Below are 12,349 nucleotides of genomic sequence, written 5' to 3' on the forward strand. Positions count from 1 at the left end.
AAATTTAGCAAGGCCACTTAAGCTCTTGCCTTCTGGATCCGAATTTGGATAATTATTTCGCACTGGATGAATGGCATTTGTGCAGAGTGCTTCCGGCGTCCCTCTGCTCCCTTGCCTGGTCTCCTACCCCCTTCCGATATCTCTTCTAGAGAGAAAGCATTGACAATGGCAGCTGGGGAACATTCCCCTTTGATCCGCCCTATGCCCCCCGCTACCCTGCCTAGAAGCGGCAGAGGACAAGGGAGCTTGATCTGCCCTCTTTTTAATGGATCAGGGGATCTGTGGCATCCTTGGGTGGGTGGGCTGGATGCGTCGTATCCATGTATTCACAGTGGGTTGGGTGGGGGAAGGCGATGCTCGGGTTTTGATTCAGGCTAACAGGATTACCTGCTAATCTGGCACTTTGCTTTCGCTGCACCAATGATATTGTTGAGAAAAGGCTTCTCTAAAACCACTCCTAATCCAACCCACCCAGCAGGGACCCTCATCCTCCTTTCAGGCCCTGTCCTTTGGAATGCAAAAGGCTTGCAAATGCTTTTGATGCTCACCCAGGAGCTACATGACATAGAATGGAGCTGAGTTCCTCCGAGGTCAGCCAGGGCAGAGTCTTCTGGGAGCAATGCGGCTTCACGGTGATATCCCTACTAGCCCGACGGCCACAATGGCTTGCGGGGAACCCCCACTGGAGCAGGACACTGCCTGAAGCAAGAACATTGGATAGCAGCCGGTGGGCTAAGTATCAGTTGCTTTTGTGTTTCACGGAAATGGCCGGTGAGTCCGGATTTTCTTCCAAATCTCTCCTCTTTTTATGCCTCTTGGTTTTCAGGGACAACCAGCTTTGAGGTTGTTGTTGTTGTTGTTTAATTAAATAAATCATTATTTCTTTAGCTGGAATCATTCTTTCTGTGTGTGATGTTCAGATTGTAAGCGCCAATCAAAAATCATTTTTATTTGATTTTACAAATATGAATTTATAACCATACCAAATGCACATCCATGTAATGAGATTACTCTGGATCTCGGGACTCCCCCCTTCCCATCCCCTCCACGGGTCCTATTGTCAACATTTTCAACTGCATATTATTTCATAATCTACATTTTATGTCTATCCATATTGTCCATAGTATTTCTTACATTGCAAGTGAGATGAAAACCCTGCCGCTGTTTTCATCTGCTTACAGTGGTCTCCTAAATAAATTATAAACCTTTCCCATTCTTTCTTAAATTTATTGTCTTCTTGGTCCCTGAGTTTTCCAGTCAGATTTGCCATTTCAGCATAATCTAACAGCTTAGTTTGCCATTCCTCTCTGGTAGGGACTCTTTCTTTTTTCCACCTCTGGGTTAGCAGCATCCGCGCTGCTGCGGTCGCATACATAAAGAGTTTTTTCTGTTCCTTTGGAATGTTGTAAGTGCCAATCCATATGTAGTTAAAACAAGAAGGTGATGTCAGGAAGCTTTGGATAGGTGGGAGGAAATCCATGGTTTTTGTTTTTGTTTTAAAAAATATATTGAGAAAACAAATCCCAAAGGGTGGAAGACCTTCAAAATAGCCTCTGTGATTATGGCCACAGAATGCAGATTGATTGTTGTGTGGTGGTAATGAGAAATGGTGGGAAGGGGGAACCTCGTGGAGTGATGGAATCCTGAACCCTATGCTGCAACTTCTTATTGCATGGCTGACTTGTTTCTCATGTATCTTTATTTCACATCCAGTTCACATTTAAAGGCAGCTCTGTCAAATTTGCACTTTCTGACATGATACATGATATATGCATGCATATATTAGGTAAAAGTGTGCATAAAAATGAAATGAGAAGAAATGGGTCTTAAAGATGTACACACCCATGAAATCTGCATACAAATTTTCCCATGAATATGCTGAGCAGGATTTTTTCTTTTTTTAATTGCTTCCAAAATGTGGGGGACTGAATTTAAGACTAGAAAAATAAGAAACGGAGAGAACTGAGAGTGACAAATCCTTACGTCCCTACTTGGGAGTCTTGCACAGCTGGGAAAGCCTTCCCCAACCTGGTGCCCTTCAGATGCCATTCCACAATCCCAAACCAGCATGATCATTGGTCAGGGGTGCCAACTTAAATAAAATACGGGGAGGAGGAAACCCAGGTAAGCCCCATCCCACATAACTGATCACAAGATGTGGCACACACACGCCATTTGAATGGCAATGCCTGTCAACTTTGGGGGCGTCCTGGTCCCCTCAAATATTTTATGGGGGAGTGAACAGAACTCAGCCCATAGTAGCAGGCTCTTATGATCAATGGTCCAGGATGAGGTCCAGTGTAGTTTTCCACATTTGCAGAAGGCTACTACAGGGGATTGCAAATAAACTGACAAATGTTCAGAGGTTGGAAGTAAGGCTAAAATCGTGCCTACTAAAGGTGGAAAGGGTATGTTAAGATGGTGCTTGTTGTTGTTGTTTAGTCGTTTAGTCGTGTCCGACTCTTTGTGACCCCATGGACCAGAGCACGCCAGACACCTCTGTCCTCCACTACCTCCCGCAGTTTGGTCAAACTCATGCTGGTAACCTCGAAAACACTATCCAACCATCTCGTCCTCTGTCGCCCCCTTCTCCTTGTGCCCTCTATCTTTCCCAGCATCAGTGTCTTCTCCAGGGAGTCTTCTCTTCTCATGAGGTGGCCAAAGTACTGGAGCCTCAGCTTCACGATCTGTCCTTCCAGTGAGCACTCAGGGCTGATTTCCTTCAGAATGGAGAGGTTTGATCTTCTTGCAGTCCATGGGACTCTCAAGAGTCTCCTCCAGCACCATAATTCAAAAGATGGTGCTTAGGCAACTATTATATATGATTATATACAAAGTGCTACACTTATAACTATGCAGGCGGTGCTTCCAGACAACCTGTTTATTGAGCATTCATTCTTATTTATTTATTTTGGTGGAGGTTAGATGACATTGTGTTGATTAATGGGCATGACTAAATAGGGTATGTTAGTTTCAATGGGCCTACTCTGGGTAAATCTCAGTTGGGGACTTCTCATCGTCTTAATGTAGGATATTATTTTTTGCAATAATTTTCCACTTAATGTATTTATCTATTTTGAAAGAGAGCTGGGGCAACAGCCAAGAAAGGGGAAAATCTGTTCATTTAGATTCCCTCTCAGTTGCTCATTTTTTCCAACCTTACCTTCCAATCTCCACATTGGTTTGCATTTCTTTTCCTTTCTTTTTTAACGTCCTCATGAAAATCCATCCCTGTATTTGTGTGAATTTGTCCTAGCACATACAATTTTGCAAATCAATTTCCCCTAATAGGATGCTTCTTTGTATTCACTTATGGCGTGCATTTGGAACGCACATTTCACTCCAGAATGTGCAACTTTATATGGATTTTACTTGGCTGGATAGCGGCCTTGCAAAATTCAGAAAGCTGCAAATTTCGAAGGACTGCTTTGGTACACATATTTCTTGGGGAAGTCTGAATCGGAGAGGTTTGCCTTTAAATGCAAAGTGAATTGAACCTATCTCCCCCCATCCCTAGCTAGGATCCATGGGCTATCTCCAACACACATGCTACTCAGAGTAGACCTATTGAAGTGCATGGACACAACTAACTCGGGTCCATTAATTTCAGTTGGTCTGCTCTGAGCTGGAAACAACCCTAGATTCTTAACGTATGAAACGAAAATCCTTTTAGAAAAAATAGGTGTGTGGGGTGTGAGTGTTTGACAGCATCTAAGCAAACACAGACACACATTCACACTACAGCTCCCTCCGGTGTTTTCCTGGGGACGTTCATTCTGGTACATTCAAGGCCGGTCTTTTCCTTGAGAGGACTTCCTCCCACCCTCTGAACCAGGCCCTTTCTGCCTCCAGATTTATGAGGGGATGAGGCTGCTCATCCTGTTATGGTTGCCGCTGCCAGAGTCGGCCGAAGCGAGAGGAATTCTGCTCCCACACAGAAATGTTTTCGAAACCTGGTTCTTGGCTCCCTGCAGAGAGTCTGGCAGGGAGATGGTTCGGCTCTGTTGTCACAGGAAATGCTGATCAAAGCTGTCGCTTGTTTTCCAACATCCTCTGTTATCTCTCGGCTGGCTTCTTTGCTGTGGAAGACACTTCGAGGGAGCTGTTTTCAAAGAAGAAACCTGGAGTGATACAAAAGGCAATGTGGCCATTCTCACCTGGGGATGGGAAGAGATGTCCGATGTGGTTCATGTTTTAAAAGCGGACCTTCCTCATTTGCACTTTCGGGGGGGGGGGAGAGACCTCCAGGGAATGACGAACAGCCATCTTTCGCAATCCTGCGAAAGTTGCAAGGCATTTCTCCTGCCAAGCCACATGTGCAAAGTTGCATCTGCTAGAGTGACATATGCACACAAGTGCAAATAGTAAAGGCAGGATACAAAACTGCATTACAGTCATACCTCGGGTTATGAACGCTTCCAGGTTTTGGCACTCGTGCATGCGCAGAAGCACAAAAGGACATCACACGCATGCGCAGAAGTGCCGAATAGCGCCACGCACGTGCGCAGACGCAGCGCTTCAGGCTGTGAATGTTGTGGGTTGCGAACGTGCCTCCCGCACGGATCACGTTCGCAACCAGAGGTATGACTGTATACCAGGGGAAATGGCTTTCCAAGGAAGCGCAAATGAGGCAAAATTGCATACAAAGCTGTGTCTATTTGCACAGCTTGTCAAATTGCTACCAGGCCACGTTCAAGGTTCTACTATGAGTATATAGAGCCCTTAACATCTTGGGGGGGGGGCAGTTTACCTGTGAGACCACCTGACCTCATAGAGGCCCACTCAACTGCTTGGATCCACAAAACTGCACTGTTACAGGTGCTACATAATACGTGTTCTGCATTAATAAGAAATCAATCTTTTAGTGTGGCAGCACTTACACTTTGGAACTCCCTGCCTATTGATGTCATGCAAACACCTTTACTGTACTCTTTTTGGTGCCTTTGTTTAGATAAGCCTACCTAGATTCATGAGAATGCTGTGTGCGTTTTAATCTGGGTGTTTTTTTTTTGGGGGGGGGGGTTCATTTCTAATTTAATATATATATTTCAACATTTTAAATGGTTGTTTTGAACTGTTTTAACCCATAAACTGCTTTTGAGGGGTTTTTTTACATTCAAGTAGTGTATGAATTGTATGAAATATATAAATACATTTGGAGAAACTCACACTAAAATAGTGATGAATTCATGAGGGTTTCTTTTCTTTTCTTTTAATATCACTGACTAATTCTTTTAATATCACTGACTAATTTAATATCATTTCACTAATGTGAAAATGTGGAGAACTGAATTGAAGATTGGAAAAAATGCGAAACTGAGAGAAACTGCAACTGATACACAGACTCCTTCTCAGTCACAAGTGGGCAAAAGTGGACAATACCTCAAATTATTTAGCTTTTTCCAACCGTTTATAAACTGCTTAACATCATAGTTTTGAAGCAGAAAATTATCCCCCCCCCTTTTTTTAAGAAAAGAAGGTTTCTAGTTCTCATGACACCTACACAATCTGTGATGAGGCAACTATCTCGTGGTGTATGGTGAGCTATTAGGGGCTTGCTATATCTCTTGGGTTTGCTTGTCTTGTGCTTTCTCATGGGCCAGAGAGTGTGGCTGTATTCACCTAGGACCTAGAAGATGCTTCTCTGAAGCATCTTCTTCTTCCTAGCCTTCTTCCTCTCTTGCAATGGTCCTGTTACCACCACCTACTGGCAACAGCATGAGCACACTGTACTCATGGCCCTGAGGTAATTTTCTATCTGCTTTAGTATTTTAGCTTTTGCATGTTTTAAAGCAGGCTTGCAATTCTCCCTCAGTTTTGCTGTTTTATCTTCTGCAAACTGCCTTGAGGTTTCTTACAATCAAAGCCGTGCATAATTTTTAACAAACGAACTTACTCTCCCACGCCAAACCTCTTGCCTCAAGCCATTTGAACCTGCATTGCTTTAGGGCCAGAGAGGACCTTATTGGCTCCTCATGTCACCTGACCCCGATGGGCCTGAAACTGCGGTACACCCGCTGGTCGTCTTCAGGATGGTGCTGGAGTCCAGCAGAGGTCAGGTTGCTGGTCTGCTCGGCCTGAGGAGTCACATGTGTGGCATCTGTGGGCAAGAGTTGCTGGTTCAGTTGCAAAGCCTCTCCCTCAAAGGAGATGTAGACCAAAAAGGCAGCGTAGAAAAGGGCTTCGGGGACAGGTTCTCCAGGAGGAAAGACCCACGTGTTGGAAGGACTCCCCCATGCACTATAATCCAATTCGCAGCAGCCCTGTCTTCCTTTGCATCTGGCCAGCTTGAGCCACATCGACCCAGGACTGGCCCTACCGTTAGGTAGAATGAGGCGAAAGCCTTAGGTGGCAGATGATGAAAGGCATAGAGCAATACAGTGGTACCTCGGGTTAAGAACGTAATTCGTTCTGGAGGTCCGTACTTAACCTGAAACTGTTCTTAACCTGAGGTACCACTTTAGCTAATGGGGCCTCCTGCTGTCGCTGTGCGATTTCTGTTCTCATCCTGAAGCAAAGTTCTTAAACCGAGCTACTATTTCTGGGTTAGCGGAGTCTGTAACCTGAAGCATCTGTAACCAAAAGCATCTGTAACCCGAGGTACTATGTAGTTTGTTTGTTTGTTTCTTTATTTACAGTGGTACCTCGGGTTACATACGCTTCAGGTCACAGACTCCGCTAACCCAGAAATAGTACCTCGGGTTAAGAACTTTGCTTCAGGATGAGAACAGAAATCGTGCTCGGGCGGCATGGTGGCAGCGGGAGGCCCCATTAGCTAAAGTGGTGCTTCAGGTTAAGAACAGTTTCAGGTTAATCACGGACCTCCGGAATGAATTAAGTTCTTAACCTGAGGTACCACTGCATTGCATTTATATACACCGCTCAAGGTGGCTTACATGGATCTCTTCCTCCCCAGTTCATCCTGACAAACAACCCTGTGAGGTTGGCTTGGCTGAGAGATGGTGGCTGGCCCAAGGTCATAGCCCAGCAGCATAACTCTTACGTCATGATGCTGGAAGAGCCTGCTGTCAGAGTGGGAACGTAATCCCCAATGGTATTCTCCAGATAGGGCTGGGGGGAGACACCCTGCTCAAAACCCTGGAAGGCCTCTGCCGGTCAGTGCTGGCAGTACTGAGCGAGATGGCCCAGTGGCCTGACTCATTCCAAGGCACTCCTCGATTCTGCCAGCCCCGTGTTCCATCTCTTTGAGCTCCAAATGGAAACAGCTGCAGGCGGGGCCCTCCCCACAGCTTTCCTCGTCCCCACGCCCTGCGCCTCACCCTTTCTATTCCTGGGCCTCCTTTGCTGCGACTTGTTCAGGTGAAGGGAGCAGAAATGCTGCAGGTAACATTCCTGGCTTCAAATATTTGTGTAACATAGCTGTGGGTGGAGGAAGAGTATTGGGGGGTGGGGTGGGGGGAGAGAAATACCTCTCTGACTAATTCCGTACAAATAGGCTAATATGCTAAGGAATGCTATTATATGAACAGAGGGTAAAAAAACCACACAGCGGCTATCGGAATGTCTGTTCCACTTTGGACAGGCAGGCTGCAAACTTGCAGGTAAGCTGCAAAAGGTGATCAGGTGCAGGGAGTCCTGGGAGGGAGGTGAGCAGCACTTCCAAAATGCCCCCGGAAACAGCGAGGTTGCAAAGAGGAGCTTTCCCAAGGTTTGCACCCCTGTTTAGAAAGCATGGGACAAGGCAAATCCAAGTCAAATAGACCTGCGGTGAAGAACATTGGGTCTGTAGGCTTACATCTGCCATGAGACTATTCAGGTGAACTACAGACGTCTCTCCTGCCTCTGCCACCATACAAGTCCAGATAGCCAGAGCTTCAGGGCACAGCGCCCTGCAAAACATCTGGTGCCATTGTGAGGATGGTTGAATGGCAAGTGGGGAGCCCTGCCCATTTGCCAGATTTGACCCACGGTGTGCATGGGTCCAGTTCCCCACCCCTAACTTAGACCCCAGCAGCTGTGCCTCTTTAAATGACCCACACTCAGTTTAATATTTGTCACTAGAGTATTCAATGTGGTGCTTAGGGCTGTAAAGATACCTCTGAAATTTAGTGGAAAGCGACTTTTTTATCTGCCCCTTTATCCATTAGCAATGGACTCAACTTAATGACAAGGCAACAATGAACCCTGTTAGCTGGGTTTCCCCCTGGATTCTGGGTTATAAAAAACAACAACAACCCTGGGGCCATCTGGGACATGAGGTGGCCTGGATTTCAAGGCTCTCAAGCTTTTGTAGATCTTTGAGACAAAAATTTGCAGGCAGTGTTCTATTAGGGCAAACGGGCATTGCCCTACCAATTTCTGTTTGCCCCACCTGCCTGCCTTCTTAGTTACAACCACTTCTTTGCCTCTCTCCTTCCTTCCCCTTAGTATCAGTGTTGCCCTTGTGGAACTCAGCAGAGAAGAGGAGGATGGGACAAAATCAACATTAGTCGGCTCTGCCTGTCATTCGCTCTGGCGCCACCTACTGCTGGGCTCCTTGCCTTCTGCCCTACCAGTCGCAACGGGGATACCAGCTACTATTGATCTGTAGCAGCATTTTGCCCTGTGGTTTAGTGCAGGGATGGGGCAAAACTGTGACCTTCCAGATGTTGTGCAACTCACGGCCAGCTCTACCATTGGGCAGAGTGAGGAGCTGATTTTGGATGTTATGGAAGGGCAGCCAATTGTTAGCGATTTCATTTGTTACTGACTTATGTTTACTGCCAAGAAGAGAGGCTTGTGGGATTTTTCTGTCTCAGGTCTCAAGCCATACCCCCTACTGTCCCTGCCTTGCACCTTACCTGAGTATTTTGGCTTGGCTGGAGCGTTCCCTTGAACTGGGATAATACCCCTTGTTTGCCTGGGTGGAGGATGAGGTCGGGGGTTTGTAGAAACCAACCTACTGTACAGAATAAAAAATTCCATCCATTGCTCCACCCACTTTTGGCCTCTGACCCCGCCCACCACTGACTGGCACATCCAAAAGGGAATGCCACCCCAGCTTAGACTGAGGAGCTGAGCTGGAGTCTCCAGTTTTATACCGACAGGAGCCAACCCTATTGGCCCTTTGTGCCACCTGACATCCCCAGAGCCACACATTGCAGTAATGCCTCCTAAGTGCTTTGATGGCACCCAATCAAGGTGGATGACAGGTCAGTAGCTCCCTCTACTGGTGAGTTTTCACAGTAATGCAGAAAAGAGATTCTCACCCACACTTAACTTTGCTCCGCATTTCTAGGCATAGGTCCACTCTTTAAAGGTCCCTTCTGCTTCCTCCATGAAAACCTGCTCTTTACCATTGAATTGGAGCAAACAGCCATCCACGGAAAATCTGAATTGCCATTTGGTCCAGTTCAAGAGTGGGTTTTCCTGGGGAAAGCAGTGGCGGGGAAAATGCTCAGACGCGGACTGGGAAAATGTGGACCTGTGCCTGGAAAGTACAGGGCAAATGTGGATGAGCCCTCAAATCTCTGATTTGAGATTGATTTAGCCAGGCAAATGGCAAGCAAATGGTAAGCAAATGGCAAGCCATCTGTGACATGGTGGCATGCCCCAAAGAAAAACTGTATCCACCATGGATATTGACTTAATTTGGTGCTGATGGATCCATGCTAATAAGGATTTGTTCAATACCATGTGGTTCAAAAGATTGTATCTATTGCTAGCCTTACTCAAAGTAGCCCTGTTGAAATTTATTAGTGCGGCGACTAACTTAAGCCCGTCAATTTCAGTGGGCCAACTCTAAACGAAGCATTTAAGCCCACCTGAAATTTGCACACTCCCCTGTCTTGAACATCTATGAGCAGTTTTTGTTCCAAGATTCCTACATCCCCTCAGTTCCATGCCAAACCATATGTTTAAAGCACTATGCTATCCCTTCAAAAACTCAGGGCTTTCCCCACAGAATTCTGGGAGCTGTAGTTTGTGAAGGGTGCTGAGAGTTGCTAGGAGACCCCTATTCCCCTCCCAGAGCTGCAATTCCCAGAGTTGCTTAATAGTCAACCCCTCTTGGGATAGGTTGGTCTGTAGATCATGAGACTATTGATCTTAAGGTTGTGGGTTCAAGCCCCAAGTTGGGCAAAAGATTTCTGCATTGCAGGAGGTTGGATTGGTGACCCTCGCACCCTTAACAAGCTACAGCTCCCGGAATTCTTTAGGGGGTGCCATGACTGGTTTAAGTGGCATCAAGGGACTTTAAATGTGTGGTGCAAATGTGGCCATCGTTCCATTTTGTTGGTTCTTTGGTGATGCTTCCCCAATATTGTGGCGACATTGCCACTCGGAAACACACTTTAGCACAATAACCCACTCCCCAAAGGAAAATTTGTGGTATTAAAAGTTACTGGATTTCAGAAAGGGCAAACACCAGTTGGAAACGAAGCAGTACGTCTGCCCTGAACCCAGGGCTTTTTTTTTTTAAGCCGGAAATTACCGGAACCCACTTTGGCACTTCTCAGGTGGGCGCCATTGCCATTATAAGAGAACAAGTGAGGTGAGATCTGGTACCTCTTTTTTCTAGGAAAATAGCACTGCCTGAACCTTTTGCAGGTGCAAACAGTATTGAAAGCCAGTTATCTTTTAGTCACCCCTGGTACCATCACGAAGAGCGCAGATAATTGCAAACGCATGATAAAAAATGATGTCTGGAGAAGAAGAAGTCCTATGGCTTTCTTGCTGCTGGATACCCACCTCCCAAAGATGTGTGCTGGCAGCTGAGGAGGCTGGGAGATCCTGGACCTGCTCCATGACCAGCTTATTCTTCTTGCAGGCGCTCCTAAGCTGCTGAAGAGATAACTGGTGGGGCCGAAATTCCAGGAAGCCTGAACATTTTTAAAACATAGATCTCATTCACGGTTTCTGTAACCTGAGAGCCAGCCCTGGAGCCAGCCGGGATTAGCAAAAGTAGTTTAGCTTCACCTGCCTCGCCCGGCTTGCGGAAGAGCCGGTGGGCCGCTCTCCCCCTGAACGCGGCTGGCTGGGCGAGGGAGAAGCGAGGTGGAGCGAGTGCGGATGCCGACATGGGTAGAGGCAGCAGGCACACCTGCGGAAGGGCGAGCCCCCTGATAAGTTGTGTGGTGGCAGCACTATCCTCGTCCCAGTTGCCACCAACATTCATTTGCCCTTCTTCCCCTGCCAGATAAATACAGTGGTACCTCAGGTTACATACGCTTCAGGTTACAGACTCCGCTAACCCAGAAATAGTGCTTCAGGTTAAGAACTTTGCTTCAGGATGAGAACAGAAATTGTGCTCTGGCAGTGCGGCGGCAGCAGGAGGCCCCATTAGCTAAAGTGGTGCTTCAGGTTAAGAACAGTTTCAGGTTAAGAACGGACCTCCGGAACGAATTAAGTACTTAACCCGAGGTACCACTGTATTGGCTTTTTAAAGTAGCAGTTGAGGCTATGGATGAGCAAACCTGTTCCTTTTGGGTTCTCATTCTTTCAGACTTCAGTTCCGTTCTAAACATTTCCAGCTGGCAATTTGGGAGGGGGAAAGGCCTCGTGAAAATTAGGCAGCGTTTTACATAAGAAGAGTGTCGCTGGATCAGGCCAATGGGCCATCTCGCCCAGCATGCTGTTCTCACAGTGGCCAACCAGATACTTCTGGGAAGCCAACAACCAGGACCCAAGTATAAGAGCCCCTCTCCATTCTTGTGGTTCCCAGCAACTGGGATTCAGAAGCACTATTGACTCGAAACGTGGAGGCACAGCAAAGCCAACATGGCCAGTAGCGCTTGATAGACCTCTCCTCCAAGAATTTGTCCAATCCTCTTCTAAAGGCATCCAGCTTGGTGTCCATCACTGCCTTCTGTGGGAGAGAGTTCCACAGTTTAACGCTGAAAAAGAACTTTCTTTTTTCTTTTAAAATATTTTTTATTGAAGATTTTTGTTTTTTGTTTGCAAAAGCACATGCATTGTCTCTTTTTTCAGGTTGTGTTTTCTACAGATCAGTTACATTTGTTGTGAGACATTAGTGTTCTATGCAGTGTAAAGTCGGGAAGAAAAGAGGTGGAGGGGAGAAGGGATTCACACACACACACAGTGGTACCTTGGGTTAAGTACTTCATTCGTTCCGGAGGTCCGTTCTTAACCTGAAACTGTTCTTAACCTGAAGCACCACTTTAGCTAATGGGGCCTCCTGCTGCTGCCGCACCGCCAGAGCCCAATTTCTGTTCTTATCCTGAAGCAAAGTTCTTAACCTGAAGCATTATTTCTGGGTTAGCGGAGTGTGTAACCTGAAGCATATGTAACCTGAAGCATATGTAACCCGAGGTACCACTGTATATATTTATATATCCCCATCTTGAATCTTCTAACATTCAGCTTTGTTGAATGTCCATGAATTCTAGTG

General features: G+C 46.4%; 1 long non-coding RNA gene across 2 annotated transcripts in view; it reads left to right on the forward strand.

The window, feature by feature from the left end:
* Positions 1–303: 303 nt before the first annotated feature.
* Positions 304–12,349, forward strand: part of LOC114602589 (uncharacterized) — a 31,887-nt gene continuing 19,841 nt past the window's right edge. For both annotated transcript variants that reach the window (XR_003707946.2, XR_013393572.1), the window contains exon 1: positions 304–771. This is a non-coding gene — a long non-coding RNA (uncharacterized LOC114602589). The remainder of the gene's footprint in view (positions 772–12,349) is intronic.

This window comes from Podarcis muralis, chromosome 7 (genome assembly GCF_964188315.1).
Source record: "Podarcis muralis chromosome 7, rPodMur119.hap1.1, whole genome shotgun sequence".
Classification (NCBI taxonomy): Eukaryota; Metazoa; Chordata; class Lepidosauria; order Squamata; family Lacertidae; genus Podarcis; species Podarcis muralis.